General features: G+C 46.9%; 1 long non-coding RNA gene across 1 annotated transcript; it reads left to right on the top strand.

Moving 5' to 3' along the window:
• Positions 1-6703: 6703 nt before the first annotated feature.
• Positions 6704-9510, top strand: LOC115405740 (uncharacterized). Its single transcript, XR_003933459.1, has 3 exons — positions 6704-6730; positions 8114-8190; positions 9428-9510. It is a non-coding gene; the product is annotated as an uncharacterized LOC115405740 (long non-coding RNA).
• The last annotated feature ends 394 nt before the right edge of the window (positions 9511-9904 follow it).

The raw sequence follows: 9904 nt of genomic DNA, 5'->3' as shown, positions 1-9904 counted from the left end.
TCTCCTCTTCCCCACGGATCAGGGGAAGCTCTCTGGTCTCGCTATCTTGCCATTGCTGGGTCATGTTGACAAAGGAAATCTCACGCTGTGTCCAGAAACAACAACTAACACGCTAACTTAGCCACGCTGCTTTGACGTCATCATGTAAGTTCCCGGATGTGTCCCTCCCACTAAAAGCAGCTACAAACTCACCCGGGAATTTACCTTGTCGATTGCAGGGTGAGCGACCCGGGTCGAAATCCCGGGTCAAACCTTTTCCCACTGCCATGACTTAGCGGGTTTAAATGGGTTTTTTGGCCAGTGGGAAAGGGGTATCAAAGATCCACGGTTGTGAACCAATCTCCCTGCCAAGCAACCTGAAACAGGGTTCCCAGTTTGAGCATCTTGAAGGGAAGCACCTTCAGATATGCGTTCAACCGCCTCAAATCCAGAATGGGCCGGAAGCCCCAGGTGCGCTTCGGGACAAGGAAGTAGGGGGAGTAAAACCCACCCTGCACCTCTTGCAGAGCCAAAGGACGTATCGCCCCTTTGGACAACAAGGTTGAGATGTCGTCGGCCAGAATGGCAGAGAGAGAGCTGTTGCCACCGTCGTCCACAAAACGCCCTGAAAGCGCGAAGCACGGAGTCCGAACTGTAGGCAGTAGACGCTCTCCAGAGTAGGAAGCACCCATGGGCATGAGGTGCACTGGCGCCAGGCGTGAAGATGGGTGCTGGATAAACCTGACGGCAGTGTGGGAACGGGGTCAAGAACGCTGACCGGGTACAGACGTACCCCGACCAGCACGGTCCCTGGTGCGGCCACACACCCGCTGTCGGTCAGGTGGGTGAAAAACAGGTCGGCCACCCCGAGAATCCTGAGATAAGCCTTGACCTTGCGAGAAGGATCTCTGAAAGCCCACACATCTCTCCGAGGCAAGTCGAAAGTCAGGTCTGGATAGCTGCTGGTAACGCATAGACTGGGTCCGTTGTCTCACTTTCTGGGCTTCATCCAATGCAGCCTCAGCAGCAGGGCCAAACACTTGACCAGGCGAAACACTCGACCCCATAACAGCTGCACACTCAGCGTCTGACAGACTGGTCTGACTCAGCTAGATGTGCCGTCGAGCGAGGCTCATCTGGGCCATGGAGGTACCAAGGGCCCTGGCCGGTGCAACCACTCCCTGAATAACCGTATCCATGACAGTGGACAGCTCAGGGAGCAGTTCAGCCAGGCTCTTGGAATCCAGATCCCGGATGAGGCCCTCCAAATACACAAGCAAAAGAGCATTAGTATTTGCCAGCCTCGTAGCCACAGCAGTAGATTGGTAAGCCTTAGCCACCAAGCCCTACACTTCTTATTAGGGTGGCGAACAGCTCTGCCACCAGGAGATGCCCCAGCGAGGAATGCAAACGATGAACCCACATGTAGGGCCCCATCTAGCCATGCTCAGCGGCACACCAAGTGCAGAGCGCGGGGTCAAAGCATCCTGTGGCCGTGCCCACGACTCCCGGAGACGGGACACAAAATCCAAATAAACAGGCAAAAAGGCATGACCTTGACGACCAGGGCCTCTATCCAAAGCCGAAGCCCTGGGTGGAGAGGGCGGAGCAGGGAGACCCGCCGCACCAGCAGCACGTGTCAGCAGGGCTTTCACAGAGAAATCCCCAGTCACTGACGAATGCCCGTCACCAGGAAAGTCATCCAGTAAAACACCCTGCTCTTCGTCGCCATAATTGTCCATCAGGGCCGAGGAGCCACAGCTGTTGGTCTTACCCATCCTGCCGGAAGCAGCCAGAGAGATTGCAACAGGATGAGGGCCAGTCTGAAAGGAGGCCTGGGCATCCAGCACACGCTGTTGTGCAGCAGCCATGGTGTCCATGGTCTTACGCATAGCATCCAACTGAGCCTGGAGAGAGTCCACCCTGGGGTCACAGACCTGGTCCACCTTTTGCTTAGTCCCAGACTTCCGCGCCGCCTTGCGAGGAGGAGGGTCCTGAGCAGGTGGGAAGGAGTCCTCAGGAGCACAATCCATGTGGTCCTCCTCAGAAGCCATGATCCAGCAGGAGACTCTCAGGGACAGCACAAAGAAAAAAAAACACACACTGAATACAGCAGTAGCCAGGACTGAATAGAAGCCAGAATAATCAAGGAAACAAGGAGAGCAGACCTTAATAAGAGCCGCAATACCTCTCCAAGCCACAAGGCAGTGAAAGCGCGCCCTCGAGACACGACACTACACCTGCTGCAAGCAGAGTAACATTAGCACAACAAGGCTAAGTGCTGCGTAACACATCAAGTCGGCCAAAGCAGCTGACAGCGGATAGCAACCACTCACCAAACAGTAACACACACCATGTAGAACGCTTGATGGGTGCGAGGGAAACAGCAGTCACAACAGCGATGGGTTGCGGTGGGAGAACGGAGAAACACCGGCACAAGCTCAACGACAAGGAGGAAGAAAAAAGGGTGAGTGTGTGCACGCGCGTCATTTATATACTGTGTAGCACACACCCACAGGTGTTGTTAATTTGGCATAATGCTCCTGACCCGCGGGGATGTAAGTCACATGGTTACATGGTTACCGGTTCACTGAAATGAAATAGAACCTGAGTTTTGTTTAGTGAACCCGCTAGAGGCTTGTGTTTTTGATGTACCTGTGAGGGGTTTTCGTTTTTTTGCCCTGTTTGGTTTTGGACCCTGTTCTGTCCGGGCCTTTGTGAGGGGTAGCTTGCCCTCCCTTCCGTCCCCCTCCTCCGCCCGGGTTGGGTCTTTTGTTTTGTGGTGCACCAGGAGGAGCACATTGGAGGGGGTGTACTGCCATGCCCACTCCTCTGCCACTAGGGAGTGGGTCTGCCATGCTGCTCTTTCTCTCTCCTCTCCTGTAGGTGAGCAGGCTGTGTGGGCGGCTCATCAGCGTATTGAGCTTTGGAGCGTGATGTCACAAAAACGGGGCGGAGCCATTTTTAATGTTTATCCGCCATTTTGAAGGGGTACTACAAACGCGCTGCAGTGCAAACCCATTAGAAGTTGGAAAAGTAATGACAAAAATGGTTCTAAACTGCTGTGTTGCTGGTTGTAAGGCTCACTGGCATGACCGGAAGGGCAAAAAAATAGATAATGGGCTCTCTTTTTTTGGTTTTCCCGCTTGGAAGCACCGTATCATGTTACTAAAAGGCAGCGGCTTGCCTGGATTGCTGCTGTTAGACGTGTGGACATAAAGTTCGATGTCATCCCAAGATATCTCTTGATATGTTCCACACATTTTCATTCTGGTAACTTCTTGGTATTGGTAATGAATAAGTTACTCTGTCATAAATTACTCTGCCAGTTAAACAAGCTACTCTAAGACCAGCACATGGCTAATTAATTATTCTAAACAAAGCCCTCCTGCTGCCACTCCCCATCCTGGCAGTCGGACTGACATTTTAGTGAGTTTTTCCACAATCATAGCATCACCTCTCAGGTGGAGGTAAATCAGGAGGAGCTCTTTGGAAGAATTAAAACGGGAATTAGAGGAGAAAAGGGAAACGCTGTCTGGAGGAAGCTTGCAGCAGCGCTGAACAGCGTCACCTGGACGAACGGACCGACTGAGGTCTGAACAGATTATAGATCCGTTAATTTAACCCTGATGTTACAAATAATGACGCTGACTCACGTTACACAGCTCAGAGTTTTATTGTTTCGTTTAATTATGTCTCAGAGCCAGACAGCGGCACCGTGGCCAGGTCTGCTCCCCACAGCGGGACGGTCCCACCGAGACACACCCAGCACCGGACCAGTGCCGAGCGGGACCCAGACCGAGCAGGACACGGGACCGAGTGGACCCGGGACTCAGGCCACCGAGGGCGGCGCGTGCCACCCGCTGTCGGTGCAGCTTAAATTAAAGAATAGAAGTCTTAATAAAATGTTTGACTAAACGTCCTCTGTCTGTATTTTATCTCCCTTTAGCTGATATGTTATTTTCTGGGCTGCTGGCTTCACACCACTGAGTAAATTAATAATTTGCTAAACTTTAGAGTGTATTTACATTTCAGTAGCGGTTCTTCAGGTCCTGTCTCCTCGGTCCAGCCAGTCCAGGCTCTGCTGGTTTCCACGTCGGCTCCTCTCGTGGCGCAGGTGCATCAAAAGTAACTATCTATCACCCAGTGCAATATTGTTTAAAACTGCCAAAATAAAGTCCCATCTTTTCGGGGCTAAACAGCAGTGGGTCTGAAGCTGCTCCGCAGCAGCAGCGTCTTTGCGCACTGTTAAAACAGCTCCTCTCCGTGGCAGGATGGACCAGCGGAGTTATTGAAAGTTAAAAATCCTTCATTAATACCACAAGAGGGGATATTACTAGATATTCTGTAAGGGCATTATTTTATTTTTTATTCTTTCACTTTTTAATCTGCACTGATTATCTGCTGCTTCTGCTTTACGGCGTGTTTGAGATGTGCTTTTCAGCTCCGCCAGGTTTTTTTCTGCACTACACCGTAAATCCACACTGAGTCAAACTTGCGTACACGATGTCAGACCTGTCCTGAGATGTCGTAAGAACGAGGTATCCTAATTGTGCATCCGGACGCAATCGGTCGCGGTAGCAACTCTTTTCTTTTGCATTTTCAAGTGTTGTCATAGTTTGTTTTGATTTCTCTACCCCTTCAAAATGGCGCCGTCGTCCCATAATGCATTGCGCGGTGACGTCGGTTCCAAAGCTCAATTGGAGTCACCTGTCCGGGGAGTGGCCTCGTCTGTTACACCTGTGCTGCTGCCTACTTGGGCTGGCTGCAGTCCACTCTCTGATGCTGGATCGTTGTACTTCCTCAGTCAGTTTCTGTCTGTGATATTTCTAATCTGGTTTATGGACAGAGCTGTCAAGTAACAAAGTACAAATACTTCATTACCTTATTTAAGTAGATATTTTGGTTATTTATACTTTCCTGGAGTAATTATTTTTTGGACCACTTTTTACTTCTACTCCTTACATTTTCATGTAATTATCTGTACTTTCTACTCCTTACATTTTAAAAATTGCCTCATTACTTCATTTCAACTTGTTTTTATTCCGGCTTACCAGATAGAATAGAATTAATTCAATTGTGGTTGGATGAGAAGTCTCAGTGTGACACCATTCCTTTACCCCAATGGTTTTAAAGTGATGCAACGCGCATGCGAGTTAGAATTTCCATCACACACCTGGAAACCGCAGCAGAATGAAGAAGTGAAAATGTCCGTGGAGGCAGAGAGGGAACTTTCCCAACCAAGCACCAGTGAGAAGGGTGCGGGCAAGGAAGACCAACCAAGCCTTGTTCATCCCTGGCCTTATCTGGAGGAATTTTTTGATAAAACAGGATGCAAAAACAACTCTTTTCGCATGCAATGCAAACTGTGTGCACCGAAGTACCAGGAGCTAATGGCTTTCAAAAAGTCACTGTCAAATTTAAAGAAGCATATTGAGGTAAGTTCTAAGATTCAGTCGTAATCTGCTGGTCTGCTAACAGTAAAATTGCAATGTTTGCAATGGGCTGGGTAAATGAAGGGTTTCCGCCAGTCCTTTTCAGTCCGTTTGCAGCCGCGTTAGCTGCATAGCTAGTCACGTTAGCCGCGCCGCAGAAACACCCCCCCCCCCCCCCCCCCCCCCCCCCCCCCCCGCCCACCCCCGAGCCGACGGCTCATATTGGTAGCATTCCCTGTGGCACCACACGCTCCATGTAATGCCAGGAACACACTGGACACACACTGGATGGCAGCGCCGCCATCTCCACGTCGGCGCTTGGCTGTTCGTATTGGAGGCGTATCTGCTGCCTGCGCTCTCCGCCTGGTCACACATCGACTGCACTCGGCTGGATCCGTCTGCTCTCGGTTTTCACGTCTCTGTCTCTACCTCTGCTAGTATGGATGTATGCGTTTTGGTGACCTGTGGAGAGACTTTTTCTCCTCCTGTCCTCTTTTTTCTGCATCATGTGTGAATCTGTGTCGCTGTGTGTGTGTGTGTGTGTGTGTATTTATGTGTTTTTTTTTTGTTTGATTGGGTGCGTACATGTGTATGTCTGTTTGTGTGTGTGTCCATCTCTCTTGTGATTAGACCCAAGTGACAGTAGCCATTTTTTCCCCTCACATTGCTTTTACTTTTATACTTTTAAGTAGTTTAGAAATCAGTACTTTTATACTTTTACTTGAGCTGGAGTTGATACTTCAACTTCTACAAATTGTTCGGCCGGTGAGGGTGAAAGACGTTCATTAGCTGAACTGAAGTGGTAAGTTAATGTTAGGACACATTTAGCTGGCAGTGTAACTTAAAGCATTTTAAGAGTCATTTTTCTCTGAGACACACAGCTTTTGTAACTGAATAGCAAAAACAACATTTTAAGTATTGATACTGATATTTTCACGTGTTAGAGTTAGCAGTGAAGAGCCGCCACCCTCCCCACCTCAGCACGTGTGGTCAAAATCGCCATTTTGAATCTTCTTCTAAACCTAAGCTCTTGTGTTGTGGCCGGCTGAAAAGGTTGCACAAAAAGCTTCTGTTTCTTAGCATTAGAAATTTTTGCTCTTGCTACACTTACTGCATATTTCTTTTGTAGTTTTCACTCAAGTTATCTGCCATTAATTGTTGGCGCATGGCATGCCAAAAGTTAACTGTATTCATGTGACCAGGCTGTGATACTGTAGTGTGCATGTAACTGTCTTTACTTACACAAAATAACAGTTTTGTTCTTTTTTTTTCTCTGATATTGTGTTGCAGGTCTCCAGAAGAGATGTTGTGGAAGTGTAAGTACTGCCCTTTCATCTGTGGCAAGAGAGCACAGCTTTTTAAGCACTATAGACTAAAACATGGGAGCTATGCAAGAACAGAACCTTTCCCATGTTTACACCAGGAATGTCTGTGCACATTCAAATCACTCAATGCACTAAAAGTACACTTATCCCGCCTTCACACCAAACCTTCAGAACAGCAACCAACTGTAGATGTACCAGTAAAGTTTTGTTGTCTGTCATGTGGGTTTTCTGAGTTTTGTACTGAAACTGACTACTTTAGTCACTTGCATAATGCCCACTTAAAAGTCAACCATAATGTCAGTTGCCCTTATAAAGACTGTGACTTTCAAAGCAGTGTCTACTCCACATTCAAAGCGCACAAGAGTAAAACACACAAGGGACACAGCTGGAAGAGGTTCAAGTCAGAAATCATTGGTTGTGATTATGATGAAGGTCATGATCTGGATGATGCACAACAGCAAATATCGCATGCTGATGACATGTCAGAGTCGGAAGAAGTCAGTGAAGAAGCTACTGAGAATGATATTCATGATTTAGGAAAGCAGCTAGAGCACAACATGGCATCTCTTCTGTTAAAGATGCAAACAGTTATGCACATACCAGAAAGTTTTGTGCAAGAGATATTACAGCAGCTTTGTCAAATCAATAAGCTCTCAGAGCCACTTCTGCACAACAAAGTGAGGGCTACACTAAATAAATACTTTGATAATGTGAATGATACAGTTGTGAGAGAAATTACCAGTGCTGTGTCAGAGTGTAACATGATGTCATTTTGTACCACAGATGGGCCGTTAGGAACTGCTAAAAAGAGAGCAGCCTACGTACGCAAAGATTTCCCACTGGTGAACCCTGTTGAATATGTTGTGGGAAAAGGCAAAAAACCACTTGCATATGTCCCCATTGTTCCAATGCTCCAGAAGCTGCTTAACAAAACTTCTGTGTTAGACAAAGCTATGTCCCAAAAAGTCCAAGTGCAGCAGGAATACACATATTATGCAAATGGGCAGTACTTTAATGAAAATTCTCTTCTTGCAAGTGATGAATTCACCATTGCTCTTGGCCTTTACATTGATGACTTTGAGGTAGCCAATCCTCTCGGCACGTCGAAACTGAAACATAAAATGTGTGCAGTATATTGGGTCATTGCAAACATACCTACAAAATACAGGTCCACCCTTAACTCAATTCAGCTTGCTGTACTGTGCAATAGCTCCACAGTTAAAGAGTGCGGTTACGCAAAAGTTCTGCAACCTCTCATTTATGATCTAAAGCTATTGGAGCAAAATGGTGTTTACATAGAGTCACTGGGTGCAAGTGTGAAGGGCACAGTCTTATATGTTGCCGCTGATAATCTTGGTGCACATTCACTTGCAGGATTCCTGGAGAGTTTCAAGGTCGACAAGTTTTGCAGATTCTGCCTGGCAAGCAGCAAAGATACACAGCAGCAAGAGGTATGTTCTGGATTCTTTCAGCTCAGAGACAAAGACTCTCATGATAAGCAAGTGCAGGAGGTCAAAGAGGACACAGAACTGATTCAGACTTATGGTGTGAAAAGAGCATGTCCATTAACTGAAAATCTTGACCATTTTCATGTTGTGACAGGGTATCCTCCCGACATCTTGCACGGCCTCTTTGAAGGCATTGTGCCAATTGAGTTGGGCCTCTGTCTTAAAAATCTGATTAGCAAGAGGTATTTTACATTAGACACACTAAATCAAAACATCAAACACTTTAATTATACATTCACAGACAAAACAGACCGCCCTCAGATCATCGGAAAGGGATTTTCCACCAGAGGAAGCATTGGTGGAAATGGCCATGAGAATTGGTGTCTCATAAGGCTCCTCCCACTTCTGATTGGTCACTGTGTTCCCGAGGGTGATGACACTTGGGAAATTCTGATGCTTCTTTAAAGACATAATTGAGCTGGCTGTGGCACCAAGGCATACTGAAGAAACACTGCATTTCATGGAATGTAAAATAACAGAACACAGGCGGCTTCTGCAGTCAACTTTTCCAGGTTTTCAGTTAAAGCCAAAACATCACTATCTGGAACACTATCCTTACCTTGTGAGGAAGTTTGGTCCCTTGTGTCATGTCTGGACAATGCGCTTCGAGGGGAAACATAAGTTCTTTAAAAAAGCAATTCGAAATGCTCAAAATTTCAAAACTGTTGCAATGACACTCGCTACAACACACCAGAAAGCAGTCAGTTACCATCTTGATTGCAGCACATTTTTCAAACCATCAGTGGAGATGACAAGGGTTACCCCAGTTTTGCTTGCCTCTTTCCCTTTGAATGTTCAGAGAGTACTTGTTCGAGACATTGCAAAGGTCGATTCTGTTCTGGATGTGTCATCTGTCTGCATAGATGGAATCATGTATCATCCAGGCATGATTCTGTCTTTTGGCTCATGCTCAGGTCTCTCTGAATTTGCCAAGATTGCAAAGATTGTTGCAGCTAACACAGCAATCCTATTCATCTGCCACAAAATGACAGCATTGTACTGTGAACATTTGAGATCTTACCAACTTCTCTGTTGTGATATCCCCTCCACACATGTGGTCAAGATATCGGAGCTGAATGATGTCCTCCCGTTATCAGCATACAGGGTCCACGGAGAACTTATGGTAACATTAAAAAGATATGTTATTTGCTGAATTCTTGTGCATATCCTCTCTCCCCAGATGGCTTTGCAAGAGAAATTCATCATGAGGGTTATTGTCTCAGAGGGAGACATCAGAAAATTGACGATGACATCACGACCGGACACACTTGAAGATTTGATTGGCTGGCTTAAAGGCACTCTTCAAGCAAATTACAACTTCGTCCTGCAGTACCAAGACCCCGACTTCAACAACGAACTGTGTAATCTTGAAGATGTCTCAGAGCTCCCAAGTAAGCCGACAATTAAAATCATCCCTATGATTGAATTGGCACCAGTCACTCCACCTGTTGAAAAACCAGTTGAACAATCTTCATTTTGTAGTCATGCAAGCAGCCTGGCAGACACCGAGATCCTGTCCAACTCCTCTCTGGATAGAAGTGTGCCATGGCCTGAGTTGTTTGAAATTCCTAAATTTGCAGTTGACGTTGAGTACCGACTCCGTCAAGGTAACTTGTTATATCTGAGAGATGGAACCTATCTTAAAGTGACAAAAGAG

Source organism: Salarias fasciatus, chromosome 2, assembly GCF_902148845.1.
Source record: "Salarias fasciatus chromosome 2, fSalaFa1.1, whole genome shotgun sequence".
Classification (NCBI taxonomy): Eukaryota; Metazoa; Chordata; class Actinopteri; order Blenniiformes; family Blenniidae; genus Salarias; species Salarias fasciatus.
This window is presented reverse-complemented; position numbering and strand designations above follow the sequence as displayed.